Raw genomic sequence first — 13,919 nt, forward strand, 5'->3', positions numbered from 1 at the left:
TACACAATGAAGTGGGGTAAAGCCTAACAGAGGTTTGTCAACAGAATGCACTGGTCATAGCAAACACCCTCTTCCAGCAACATAAGTGATGACTCTACACATGGACATCACCAGATGGTCAATACTGAAATCAAATTGATCCCGGCAGGCCGCGCACATGGCAGCATTTGAATGGCCATTCCTGGATCTCGGACGGGGAGCCGAGGGATAGTCTGGGCTGCAGGGAGCAGTCGGTCAGCGCCTGGGCTGGGCGGAGGCGCCGCGGTATCATGAGGCGCCAGTATTTAAGAGATTATGGAATCTGAAACCCACAATGTTAAAAAACGCAACTTTTGTAATAATACTGCTGATCATTCCATTGATCTTCCTAGAAAAATGATCTCTAATTTCACTAATAAGAACATGAAGGAGGTTAAGAAATCTCCAAAAGAGTTGGCTGCTTACATAACTAGAACAGTTGGACAAGATGTGAAAAGCCCAGATAAACCACCTAAGGTGATCTACAGAAGAAAGAAAGTTCATCATCCTATTCAAAATCTTTGTTACAGAAAAAAGCAGTCCCCTAAAAGTGGGGGCTGTGTCATGGCAAATAAAGAAAATGAACTGGCTTCTGCAGTCCACCTCCCTGAAAAATTATAGCATGATAGTCGAACATATTTGATTAACTCCTGTGATTCTGGTTCTTCACAGATAGAAAGCCCATCATCAAAATATAGTGGCTTTTTACCTGAGGTTTCTCAGGACCATGAAACAATGGCACAGGTTTTGTTCAGCAGGAATTTGAGATTAAATGCAGCTTTAACTTTCAGGAGAAAGAGAAGTATTAGTGAACTTGTAGCATATTTGGTAAGGATAGCGGACTTGGAGTTGTGGTGGATTGTCTTCCCGTGCTCACCAATAGTTTACAGGAAGAAAAGCAGTACATCTCACTTGGCTGCTGTGTAGATTTGTTGCCTCTAGTAAAGTCACTACTTAAAAGGAGATTTGAAGAATATATCATAGTTGGTTTAAATTGGCTTCAAGCAGTCATAAAAAGGTGGTGGTCAGAACTATCATCCAAAACAGAAATTGTGAACGATGGAAATATTCAGATTTTAAAATAGCAATTAAGTGGATTATGGGAACAGGAAAACCATCTTAATTTGGTTCCAGAATATACTGGTAATATAGCCAAGGATGTTCAGTTCAGTTCAGTCACTCAGTCGTATCCGACTCTCCGCGACACCATGAATCACAGCACGCCAGGCCTCCCTGTCCATCACCAACTCCCGGAGTTCACTCAAACTCATGTCCATAGAGTCGGAGATGCCATCCAGCCATCTCATTCTGTGTCATCGTCTTCTCCTCCCACCCCCAACCTTTCCCCGCATCAGATTCTTTTCCAGCGAGTCAACTCGTTGCATGAAGTGGCCGAAGTTTCAGCTTTAGCATCAGCCCTTCCAATGAACACCCAGGATTGATCTCCTTTAGAATGGACTGGTTGGATCTCCTTGCAGTACAAGGGACTCTGAAGAGTCTTCTCCAATACCACAGTTCAAAAGCATCAATTCTTCGGCGATAGATGCTTATTTATTACAGTTGCATTGAAAGACTTCATCTATAGCATTTGGCTATTCAAAACATCCTTGGACTATATGATTTCCCCAAAATATCTCATCTGAGAACTGTGAACTATGGAAGAAATCAAAACTATTTTTTCCTTTAAAGAAATATATGAAGAAACCACTAATGAAATGCTACCGATCTACTTCACACTGAAGTGGAAAAAGATCCAAATGGAGCAGTTTCAGCTTCAATGAGGTGAAAGTGCACTAAAAAGATTGTTCACCTTTGCTGCGTTTGGGATTTATATGGTTATTTGGTAACATTGTTTAAGAACTACTGGGTCTTAATGCAATCCTGCATAAGAATATAATTTATACTATGTGAAAAATAAGAAAGGACTTACTACTAGGAATCACAGAGACCAATCATCATTACTTTTTTTTTTTTTAAGTAATTTATTTTTTATTGGAGGCAAATTATTTTACAATATTATATTGGTTGGTTTTGCCATATATTGACATGAATTTGCCCTGGGGTTACATAAGTTCCCCCTCCTGAACCCCCCTCCCACCTCCCTCCTCCTTTTATCCTCCCTCTGGGTCATCCCCGCACGCCAGCCCCGAGCATCCTATAACATGCATCGACCCTGAACTAGTGATTTGTTTCACATATGACAATATACGTGTTTCAATGCCATTCTCCCAAATCATCCCACCCTCACCCTCTCCACCAGAGTCCCAGAGACTGTTCTATACATCTGTGTCTCTTTTGCTGTCTCGTATACAGGGTTATCATTTGCATCTTTCTAAATTCCATATATATGCGTTAGTATGCTGTATTGGTGTTTTTCTTTCTGGCTTACTTCACTCTGTATAATAGGCTCCAGTTTCATCCACCTCATTAGTACTGATTCAAATGTATTCTTTTTAATGGCTGAGAAATACTCCATTGTGTATATGTACCAAAGCTTTCCTATCCATTCGTCTGCAGATGGACATCTAGGTTGCTTCCATGTCCTGGCTATTATAAACAGTGCTGCAATGAACACTGGAGTACATGTGTCATTCAATTCTGGTTTCCTCGGTGTGTATGCCAAGGAGTGCGATTGCTGGATCATATGGCAGTTCTATTTCCAGTTTTTTGAGGAATCTCCACACTGTTCTCCATAGTGGCTGTACTAGTTTGCATTCCCACCAACAGTGTAAGAGGGTTCCTTTCTCTCCACATCCTCTCCAGCATTTATTGCATGTGGACTTTTGGATAGCATCCATTCTGACTGGTGTAAAATGGTATCTCATTGTGGTTTTGATTTGCATTTCTCTGATGATGAGGGATGTTGAGCATTTTTTCATGTGTTTGTTAACCATCTTCATGTCTTCTTTGGAGAAATGTCTGTTTAGTTCTTTGGCCCATTTTTTGATTGGGTCATTTATTTTTCTGGAATTGAGCTACAGGAGCTGCTTATATATTTTGGAGATTAATCCTTTATCAGTTGCTTTATTTGCTATTATTTTCTCCCATTCTGAAGGCTGTCTTTAGTTTTATAGTTTCTGGTCTTACATTTAGCTCTTTAATCCATTTTGAGTTTATTTTTGTGTATGGTGTTAGGAAGTGTTCTAATTTCATTCTTTTACAAGTGGCTGACCAGTTTTCCCAGCACCACTTGTTGAAGAGACTGTCTTTTCTCCATTTTATATTCTTGCCTCCTTTGTCAAAGGTAAGGTGTCCATAGGTGTGTGGATTTATCTCTGGGCTTTCTATTTTGTTCCATTGATCTATATTTCTGTCTTTATGCCAGTACCATACTGTCTTGATGACTGTGGCTTTGTAGTAGAGCCTGAAGTCCGGCAGGTTAATTCCCCCAGTTCCATTTTTCTTCCTCAAGATTGCTTTGGCTATTCGAGGTTTTTTGTGTTTCCGTACAAATTGTGAGATTATTTGTTCTAGATTGTGTTTTATAAGAAAACACTTCAATGTGTGCAGCTACTATTTTCTTATGTTGAAAAGACTTTGAAAGTTTAAATCATTAGAGCAAATAATCAGTACTAAAAGTTTTTTGTTCACACTGAGATACTGTGTATTCAAAATGCCTTAATTATTAATAAGCCAATGTGTATGATACCAATATATGTTTAAGAAAATTAAAAGCAACCATGCTTCTGGCATGATAAAATCATGGAATTAAATCAGGGGTTTCCATTCGCATAGAATGTTGTTAAAACTTATTTCACACCATTCTTAAAACTTGAGAATATTTTTAGTATCTCTGATTTTTTATTTTTTTTGCCAGAATCGTGTCATGTATGTGTTACTCCTATGTATAAGAAAAAGGCGAATCTCTATGTGTATGAATGCTTAACTGGAAATGCCTATGGAATTGACTAATTTATATTCACTTTTTATTGTATATAGATTTCTGATATTTTCAGTTCTGTATCATTTAAGTTTTCTTCATTTTAGTAAATTCACTAAATATTTCTTAAAAAAAAAAAAGAAATCAAATTGATTATATTCTTTGCAGCCAAAGATGGAGAAGCTCTATACAGTCAGTAAAAACAAGACTGGGAGCTGATTGTGGCTCAGATCATAAATTCCTTGCTGTAAAATTCAGAATTAAGTTGGAGAAAGTAGGTAAAGAAACATTTGACCATTCAGGTATGACCTAACTTATATCCCATATGATTATACAGTGAAAGTGACAAATAAATTCAAGGGATTAGATTTGATAGAGTTCCCAAACAATTATGGACAGAGGTTCATGGCTTTATACAGGAGGCAGTGATCAAGGTCATTCCCAAGCAAAAGAAATGCAAAAAGGTGAAATGGTTGAGGAGGCCTTACAAATAGCTGAGAAAGGAAAAGAAGCAAAAAGCAAAGAAGAAAAGAAAAGATATCTCCATCTGTATTCAGAGTTCCAAAAAATGGCAAGGAGAGATTAGAAAGCCTTCCTCAGTGACCAGTGCAAAGAAATAGAGGAAAATAATAGAATGAGAAAGATTAGAGATCTCTTCAGGAAAATTCTAGATACCAAGGGTACAGCAATCAGAGCAGAAAAAGACATAAAAGGAATACAAATTGGAAAAGAAGAAGTAAAACTTTCACTGTTTGCTGATGACATGATCCTCTACACAGAAAACCCTAGAGACTCTACCAGAAAACTACTAGAGCTAATCAATGATTACAGTAACGTTGCAGGATATAAAATCAACACACAGAAATCCCTTGCATTCCTATACACTAATAATGAGAAAATAGAAAGAGAAATTAAGGAAACTATTCCATTCACTGTTGCAACGAAAAGAATTAAATACTTAGGAATATATCTACCTAAAGAAACAAAAGACTTGTACATAGAAAACTATAAAACACTACTGAAAGCAATCAAAGAGGACACTAATAGATGGAGAAATATACCATGTTCATGGATTGGAAGAATGAATATTGTAAAAATGAGTATACTACCCAAAGTAATTTATATATTCAATGCAATCCCTATCAAGCTACCAACGATATTTTTCACAGAACTAGAACAAATTATCTCACAATTTGTATGGAAATGCAAAAAACCTCGAATAGCCAAAGCAATCTTGAGGAAGAAGAATGGAACTGGGGGAATTAACCTGCCAGACTTCAGGCTCTACTACAAAGCCACAGTCATCAAGACAATATGGTACTGGCATAAAGACAGAAATATAGATCAATGGAACAAAATAGAAATCCCAGATATAAATTCACGCATCTATGGACACCTCATCTTTGACAAAGGAGGCAAGAATATAAAATGGAGAAAAGACAGTCTCTTTAACAAGTGGTGCTGGGAAAACTGGTCAGCCACTTGTAAAAGAATGAAACTAGAACACTTCCTAACACCATACACAAAAATAAACTCAAAATGGATTAAAGAGCTAAATGTAAGACCAGAAACTATAAAACTCCTAGAGGAGAACGTAGGCAAAACACTCTCCGACATAAATCACAGCAGGATCCTCCATGACCCACCTCCCAGAATATTGGAAATAAAAGCAAAAATAAACAAATGGGACCTAATTAAAATCAAAAGCTTCTGCACAGCAAAGGAAACTATAAGTAGGGTGAAAAGACAGCCTTCAGAATGGGAGAAAATAGTAGCAAATGAAGCAACTGATAAAAGATTAATCTCCAAATTATACAAGCAGCTCCTGCAGCTCAATTCCAGAAAAATAAATGACCCAATCAAAAAATGGGCCAAAGAACTAAACAGACATTTCTCCAAAGAAGACATAAAGATGGCTAACAAACACATGAAAAAATGTTCAACATCCCTCATAATCAGAGAGTTGCAAATCAAAACCACAATGAGATACCATTTCACACCAGTCAGAATGGCTGCTATCCAAAAGTCTACATGCAATAAATGCTGGAGAGGATGTGGAGAGAAAGGAACCCTCTTACACTGTTGGTGGGAATGCAAACTAGTACAGCCACTATGGAGAACAGTGTGGAGATTCCTCAAAAAATTGGAAATAGAACTGCCATATGATCCAGCAATCACACTCCTGGGCATTCACACCGAGGAAACCAGAATTGAAAGAGACACGTGTACTCCAATGTTCATCGCAGCATTGTTTATAATAGCCAGGACATGGAAGCAACCTAGATGTCCATCTGCAGACGAATGGATAAGAAAGCTTTGGTACATATACACAATGGAGTATTATTCAGCCATTAAAAAGAATACATTTGAATCAGTTCTAATGAGGTGGATGAAACTGGAGCCTATTATACAGAGTGAAGTAAGCCAGAAAGAAAAACACCAATACAGAATACTAACACATATATATGGAATTTAGAAAGATGCAAATGATAACCCTGTATACGAGACAGCAAAAGAGACACAGATGTATAGAACAGTCTTTGGGACTCTATGGGAGAGGGTGAGGGTGGGATGATTTGGGAGAATGGCATTGAAACACGTATGTTGTCATATGTGAAACGAATCACTAGTTCAGGGTCAATGCATGTTATAGGATGCTCGGGGCTGGCATGCGGGGATGACCCAGAGGGAGGATAAAGGGAGAAGGGAGGTGGGAGGGGGGTTCAGGAGGGGGAACTTATGTAAACCTGGGGCGAATTCATATCAATGTATGGCAAAACCAACCAATATAATATTGTAAAATAATTTGCCTCCAATAAAAAATAAATTAATTACCTAAAAAAAAAAGAAAAGAAAAGATGGGCACAATAAAGGACAGAATTGGTATGGACCTAACAGAAGCAGAAGATATTAAGAAGAAGTAACAAGAATACACAGAAGAACTGTACAAAAAAGATCTTCATGATCAAGAAACCATGATGGTGTGATCACTCAGAGATATCTTGGAGTGTCCATTCAAGTGGTCCTTAAGAAACATTACTATGAATAAAGCTAGTGAAGGTGATGGAATTCCAGCTGAACTATTTCAAATCCTAAAAGATGAACCTGTGAAAGTGCTGCACTCAATATGCCAGCAAATTTGGAAAACTCAGCAGTGGCCACAGGACTGGAAAAAGTCTATTTTCATTCTAATCCCAAAGAAAGGCAAGGCCAAAGAATGTTCTGACTCTCACACAGTTGCACTCATCTCACATGATAGCAAAGTGATTCTGAAAATTCTCCAAGCTAAGGCTTCAACAGTATGTGAACTGAAACCTTCCAGATGTTCAAGCTGGATGTAGAAAATGCAGAGGAACCAGAGATCAAATTGCCAATATCATTGCATCATCAAAAAAGAGAATTCCAGATAAACATCTGCTTTATTGACTACACCAAAGTCTTTGACTGTGTGGATCACAGCGAACTGTGGACAATTCTGAAAGAGATGGGAAATACCAGACCACCTGACCTGCCTCCTGAGAAATCGGTACCCTGGTCAAGAAGAAACAGTTGGAACAGGACATGGAACAATGGACTGGTTCCAAATTGGGAAAGGCTGTATATTGTCACCCTGCTTATTTAATGCAGAGTACATAATGGGAAATGCTGGACTGGATGAAGCACAAGCTGTGAGCAATATTGTCGGGAGAAATATCAATAACCTCAGATACACAGATGACACCATCCCTGTGGCAGAAAACGAAGAAGAGCTAAACAGTCTCTTGTTGAAAGTGAAACAGGAGAGTGAAAATGTTGGTTTAAAATCCAATATTCGAAAACTAAGAATATGTCATCTGGTCCCATCTCTTCATGGCAAATAGATAGGGAAACAATGGAAACAGTGAGAGACTTTATTTTCTTGGGCTCCAAAATCACTGTTGATGATGACTACAGCCATGAAATTAAAAGGCACTTGCTCTTTGGAAGAAAAGCTATGACAAACCTAGACACAGTATTCAAAAGCAGAGACATTACTTTGTCAACAAAGGTCCATATAGTCAAAGCTATGGTTTTTCCAGTAGTCATGTATGGATGTGAGAGCTGGACCACAAAGAAAGGTGAGCACCAAAGAACTGATGCTTTTGAACTGTGGTGTTGGAGAAGACTCTCGAGAGTCCCTTGGACTGCAAGGAGATCCAACTAATCAATGTTAAGGAAATCCGTCCTGAATATTCATTGGAAGGACTGATGCTGAAGTTGAAGCTCAAACATTTGGCCACCTGATGCAAAGAACTGACTCATTGGAAAGGACCCTGACGCTGGGAAAGATTGAAGACAGGAGCAAAAGGGGACAACAGAGGATAAGATGATTGAATGGCATTACCAACTCAATGGACGTGAATTTGAGCAAGCTCCAGGAATTGGTGATTGACAGGGAAGCCTGGCATGTTGCGATACACGGGGTCGCCAAGAGTCGGACACAACTGAGTGACTGAAATGAAATCATGCAGATAGCCATTTAATCACTGCATATTGTTGTCAATATTTTGAGGGAATAATATGTAGTCAAGTATGGATCAAATATGCCAAGGATGATCAGATTCCCGAGAATGTCACTGGCTATGCTATTCCATATAGATGTCTAGGTTAGCTGAAGCACTACAGTGTACAAGCAAAGATGGTAATCTGAAGCCATAAGAAGGTATGAAATATTGCCATTTGTAGCTATGCATGGACCTAGAGAATATCTTACTAAGTCAAGTAAGTCAAAGACAAGCATTATATATACAATATCACATATATGGAATCTAAAAAACAATGAAAATGAAGGTATATAAAAAACAGAAACACTCATAGACACAGAGAACAACCTTATGGTTACCAAAGAGGAAAAGCTGGGATGGAGGATTAAATTAAGAGTATGGGGTTACAGATGCACACTACTCTCTCTCTCTCTCTCTCTCTCTATATATATATATATATATATATATATATACACAGAGAGAGTATAAAACATATATGTGTGTGTTTGTATATATATGTATGGCTGAATCACTTTTTTGTACACATGAATTAACACAATATAGTAAATCAACTGTACTCCATTTTTTTAGAAGGAAAAAAGTAGGGACTCTTATTCAATATTTTTATGAGAAGTCTTCTGTATGTTATTTATTTTTAAAATGACATAAAATACTGTGTACTCAAAATATTCCATGACAGCACTCAGTTTGCATTTCATTTACAGTTTATGTGATGGAACAAAATGTTTCCTTTTAAAAAATGTTTTTCAATGAGATATGACAGTTAGAAACATAAGTATGTTCATAATTATCCTAAAGGCTTTATATGCTACTTGGCCTCGCTTTTGTGTGTTACTTCACAGATGTATTTATCAACCAATATATATTTATTACTTCTGATTGTTCTTAATTACTGTGCTGTGGATTTTTCTCTTTTAATTGGTAGCAGTGTCACCTATGCACAAAGTTGGAATGTTACTTTTGCAAGGATAAAGTTAAGAGATCAAAATTTCAAAGATTTATAGGTTGAAATCTTTGAAATTGCTATAATTATTTGATAGCAGAAGTGATAAACTAACCAAAAAGGCTAGGGATTTATATTTTTATATTAATGTACCAACTTACTATTTAAGATATAGTTTTATTTTGTATTTCTATAGATCTTTTACATTATTATAAAGGTGGTTGTTGGAATGTGTGCATGGATTTTTTTTCCATGCATCTATAATCTAACTTTGATAACCTATGATATTTCCTTTTGTTTGACCATCAGGGTGATCTACTGGGCTGATCTTGTCTGCTGAATGAATGATGAAGTGTTATGTGATATTCAGTTCAGTTCAGTTCAGTCGCTCAGTCGTGTCCAACTCTCTGCGACCCCATGAATCACACCATGCCAGGCCTCCATGTCCATCACCAACTCCCGGAGTTCACTCAAACTCATGTCCACAGAGTCAGTGATGCCATCCAGCCATCTCATTCTCGGTCGTCCCCTTCTCCTCCCGCCCCCAACCCTTCCCAGCACCAGAGTCTTTTCCATTGAGTCAACCCATCGCATGAGGTGGCCAAAGTATTGCAGTTTCAGCTTTAGCATCAGTCCCTCCAATGAACGCCCAGGACTGATCTCCTTTAGAATGGACTGGTTGGATCTCCTTGCAGTACAAGGGACTCTCAAGAGTCTAGGGTCTTGGAAGAAGGATATTTTAAGTGACCTATATTTGGAAAAACTGCACCTGAACCAGATAAGTGTGTTAGAGAATAGTGGATACTATGTATGCATTCTAGCTTGAACCATTATTCTTGAGCTTGTGAAAATCTGCAGTGTAACTGAATGTAAGATATGTGGTCAAAATCATTGCTGAATTCTGAAGAGAGCAGTGAGTAATGCTCCCTTTCCTTCCTAAGTATTGGACCTCCCTGGTGTCTCAGATGGTAAAAAGTCTGCCTGCAGTGTGAGATACTTGGGTTCAATCCCTGGGTCAGCAAGATCCCATGAAGAAGGAAATGGCAACCCACTCCAGTATTCTTGCATGGTAAATCCTTCCTAAATATTAACCCAGATTTAAAAGATTGATGAATAATGAAATATTGACTCCAAAGCGATACAAGGTCACAGCTTGGGTTTTTGAACAGATCAAACCACTTAAATTTACTCGCAATTCTTACTGGAGGTGTGCAAGAGAAAGTGACTAACTCTATGGAGCAGATATATTATTAACTTACTGACTCAAACTCATTCAGTCATGTTGTTGGAGATAGGAACAGCTTCTGCTTGTATTGCAAAAGCTGCCTTTTCCCCAGACATAAACCTAACCTACTTACACATAGAAGCAAGAATAGTGGTCTTCTGTTTTTATGAAGGCAGTAAGACCTGTAAACTTAGAGAAGAATGATTCACATGTAGTCAGTGACTACTGTGTATCACAAGTACCTAGTATTTCACATCTACTCCACGGGGAAAATCTAAGAGATATTGAAAGGGAAGACAGAAATATTATTAGTTCAGAATCTATGCTAAAAAAGCATAAGAACTGGATTATCATTGACTCTAATTATCCCCTATCTTTTTAAAGGTATTTCCTTCTAGTACCAAGAGATTTCAGTTCAGTTCAGTCACTCAGTCGTGTCTGACTCTTTGCGACCCCATGAATCACAGCACGCCAGGCCTCCCTGTCCATCACCAACTCCCGCAGTTCACTCAAACTCATGTCCATCGAGTCGGTGATGCCATCCAGCCATCTCGTTCTCTGTCTTCCCCTTCTCCTCCCACCCCCAATCCCTCCCAGCATCAGAGTCTTTTCCAGTGAGTCAACTCGTCGCATGAGGTGGCCAAAGTATTGGAGTTTCAGCTTTAGCATCAGTCCTTCCAATGAACACCCAGGATTGATCTCCTTGCAGTCCAAGGGGCTCTCAAGAGTCTTCTCCAGCACCACAGTTCAAAAGCATCAACATTTTGGTGATCAGCTTTCTTCACAGTCCAACTCTCACATCCATACATGACCACGGGAAAAACCATAGCCTTGACTAGACGGACCTTAGTTGGCAGTGTAATGTCTCTGCTTTTTAATATGCTATCTAGGTTGGTCATAACTTTCCTTCCAAGGAGTAAGCGTCTTTTAATTTCATGGCTGCAATCAGCATCTGCAGTGACTTTGGTGCCCAAAAAATAAAGTCTGACACTGTTTCCACTGCTTCCCCATCTATTTCCCATGAAGTAATGGGACCAGATGCCATGATCTTTGTCTTCTGAATGTTGAGCTTCAAGCCAACCTTTTCACTCTCCTCTTTCACTTTCATCAAAAGGCTTTTTAGCTCCTCTTCACTTTCTGCCAAAAGGGAGGTGTCATCTGCATATCTGGGATTATTGATATTTCTCCTGGCAATCTTGATTCCAGCTTGTGCTTCTTCCAGCCCAGCGTTCCTCATGATGTACTCCGCATATAAGTTAAATAAGCAGGTTGACAATATACAACCTTGATGTATTCCTTTTCCTATACTGGACATCAGTGGAGAAATAACTTCAGAAAGAATGAAGGGATGGAGCCAAAGCAAAACAAATACCCAGTTGTGTTTGGGAATGGTGATAGAAGCAAGGTCCGATGCTATAAAGAGCAATATTGCATAGGAACCTGGAATGTTAGGTCCATGAATCAAGGCAAATTGGAAGTGGTCAAACAGGAGATGACAAGAGTGAACGTCAACATTCTAGGAATCAGTGAACTAAAATGGACTGGAATGGGTGAATTTAACTCAGATGACCTTTATATCTACTACTGTCGGCAGGAATCTCTTAGAAGAAATGGAGTAGCCATCATGGTCAACAAGAGTCCAAAATGCAGTACTTGGATGCAATCTTAAAAACGACAGAATGATTTCTGTTCGTTTCCAAGGCAAATCATTCAATATTACAGTAATCCAAGCCTATGTCCCAACCAGTAATGCTGAAGAAGCCGAAGTTGAACTGTTCTATGAAGACCTGCAAGACCTTTTAGAACTAGTGCCCAAAAATGATGTCCTTTTCATTATAGGAGACTGGAATGCAAAAGTAGGAAGTCAAGAAACACCTGGAGTAACAGGTAAATTTGGCCTTGGAGCACGGAATGAAGCAGGGCAAAGGCTAATAGAGTTTGGCCAAGAGAACACACTTGTCATAGCAAACACCAAGAGATTTGGTGTACACAAAATATTTGTTGCTAATGTTTCCTGCTTATTTGTGGGTTATCTTCTTTCTATCTCTCAATGAAATTATGAGGTTTTAGGTTCTTGATGTTTGGAGTAACAGAATATCATCAGATTTAGACTAATACTTAATGACTCATAACAGCTCAAACTTTTTTAAAATATAAATGCAACTTCTTTATTCAGAATACTTTTCTCTTTGAAACTTATTACTGTGCATGCTATTCACAATTGTCATGACAATATCCAATATTTTAACATATCTGATCAGCAATGGATAGAGAGAGACAAAGAGACAGAGAGATTGGGCTTCAAACCATAGATTTGATAAATTACTAGAATTCTCCACACAGCTCTTAAATAAAATTTTATAAACTTGAGCACATCATGTGTGTGCACACACATACACACACACACACACACACACACACACAAACAAAAAACACTTGTATTCCAAACATATGAGATTAAAAATTAAGAAGAAACTTTATCTCTCCTCTCCTTTTCCACACTCAAAGATGGTTATTTTCATTTTACTTCCTAAATATATTTCATAGCAAAAACATCTATAATGATAAAGAACATATATTATTGTGTTGGTCATAAGTAAATTGGAACTTTTGGAAACATGACAAATTATTGAGAGGGAAAACCTCTCAGTATACTTCAGTTAAATAAGTCTTTGCACATATTCTCTAAAGATAAAATACAAATCATTAATTATGGGAAATTCAGTTCAGTTCAGTCACTCAGTCGTGTCCGACTCTTTGCGACCCCATGAATCACAGCAGAATATAGAGTTGACTCCTAGTCACATTCACATATTGGTATAAACATTGAGGAATGTTTTACCCATGCATAAGTGTGATATAGACCTTACATTTTAATCTCTTGTGATTATAAAGGAAGCTGCCCAACCAAGTAATGATTAAGCAGTATCAATCCTATTTTAAAAATCATTACATATTGATCTGTAACACAACAAAATCATTTATATGCAGACTAGATGATCTAAACCTTTAACAATTTTCCATTTCACCACAATTGCCTTAGGGTAATGGTCTGCAGGATTCTGCTTAAGATTGCTCACAGAGCCTCTTATAGCATCTCTTCTACATTTGCATTCCATAGGACTGCTGCTGCTAAGTCACTTCAGTCGTGTCCGACTCTGTGCGACCCCATAGACGGAAGCCCACCAGGCTCCCCCGTCCCTGGGATTCTCCAGGCAAGAACACTGGAGCGGGCTGCCATTTCCTTCTCCACCATAGGACTGCTAGGGAGGTTAAAATCAGCCATGGAGTATTTTCATCATGAAAGCTGACAAGCACTACAAATCAAGG

At 38.3% G+C, this 13,919-nt stretch overlaps 1 pseudogene; it reads left to right on the forward strand.

Annotated features, from left to right (window-relative positions):
* Nucleotides 1-294: 294 nt before the first annotated feature.
* Nucleotides 295-13,919, forward strand: part of LOC129553108 (KATNB1-like protein 1) — a 53,046-nt pseudogene continuing 39,421 nt past the window's right edge.

The sequence above is a fragment of the Moschus berezovskii genome, chromosome 18 (assembly GCF_049115385.1).
Source record: "Moschus berezovskii isolate FMDL1 chromosome 18, NW_MosBer_1.0, whole genome shotgun sequence".
Lineage (NCBI taxonomy): Eukaryota > Metazoa > Chordata > Mammalia > Artiodactyla > Moschidae > Moschus > Moschus berezovskii.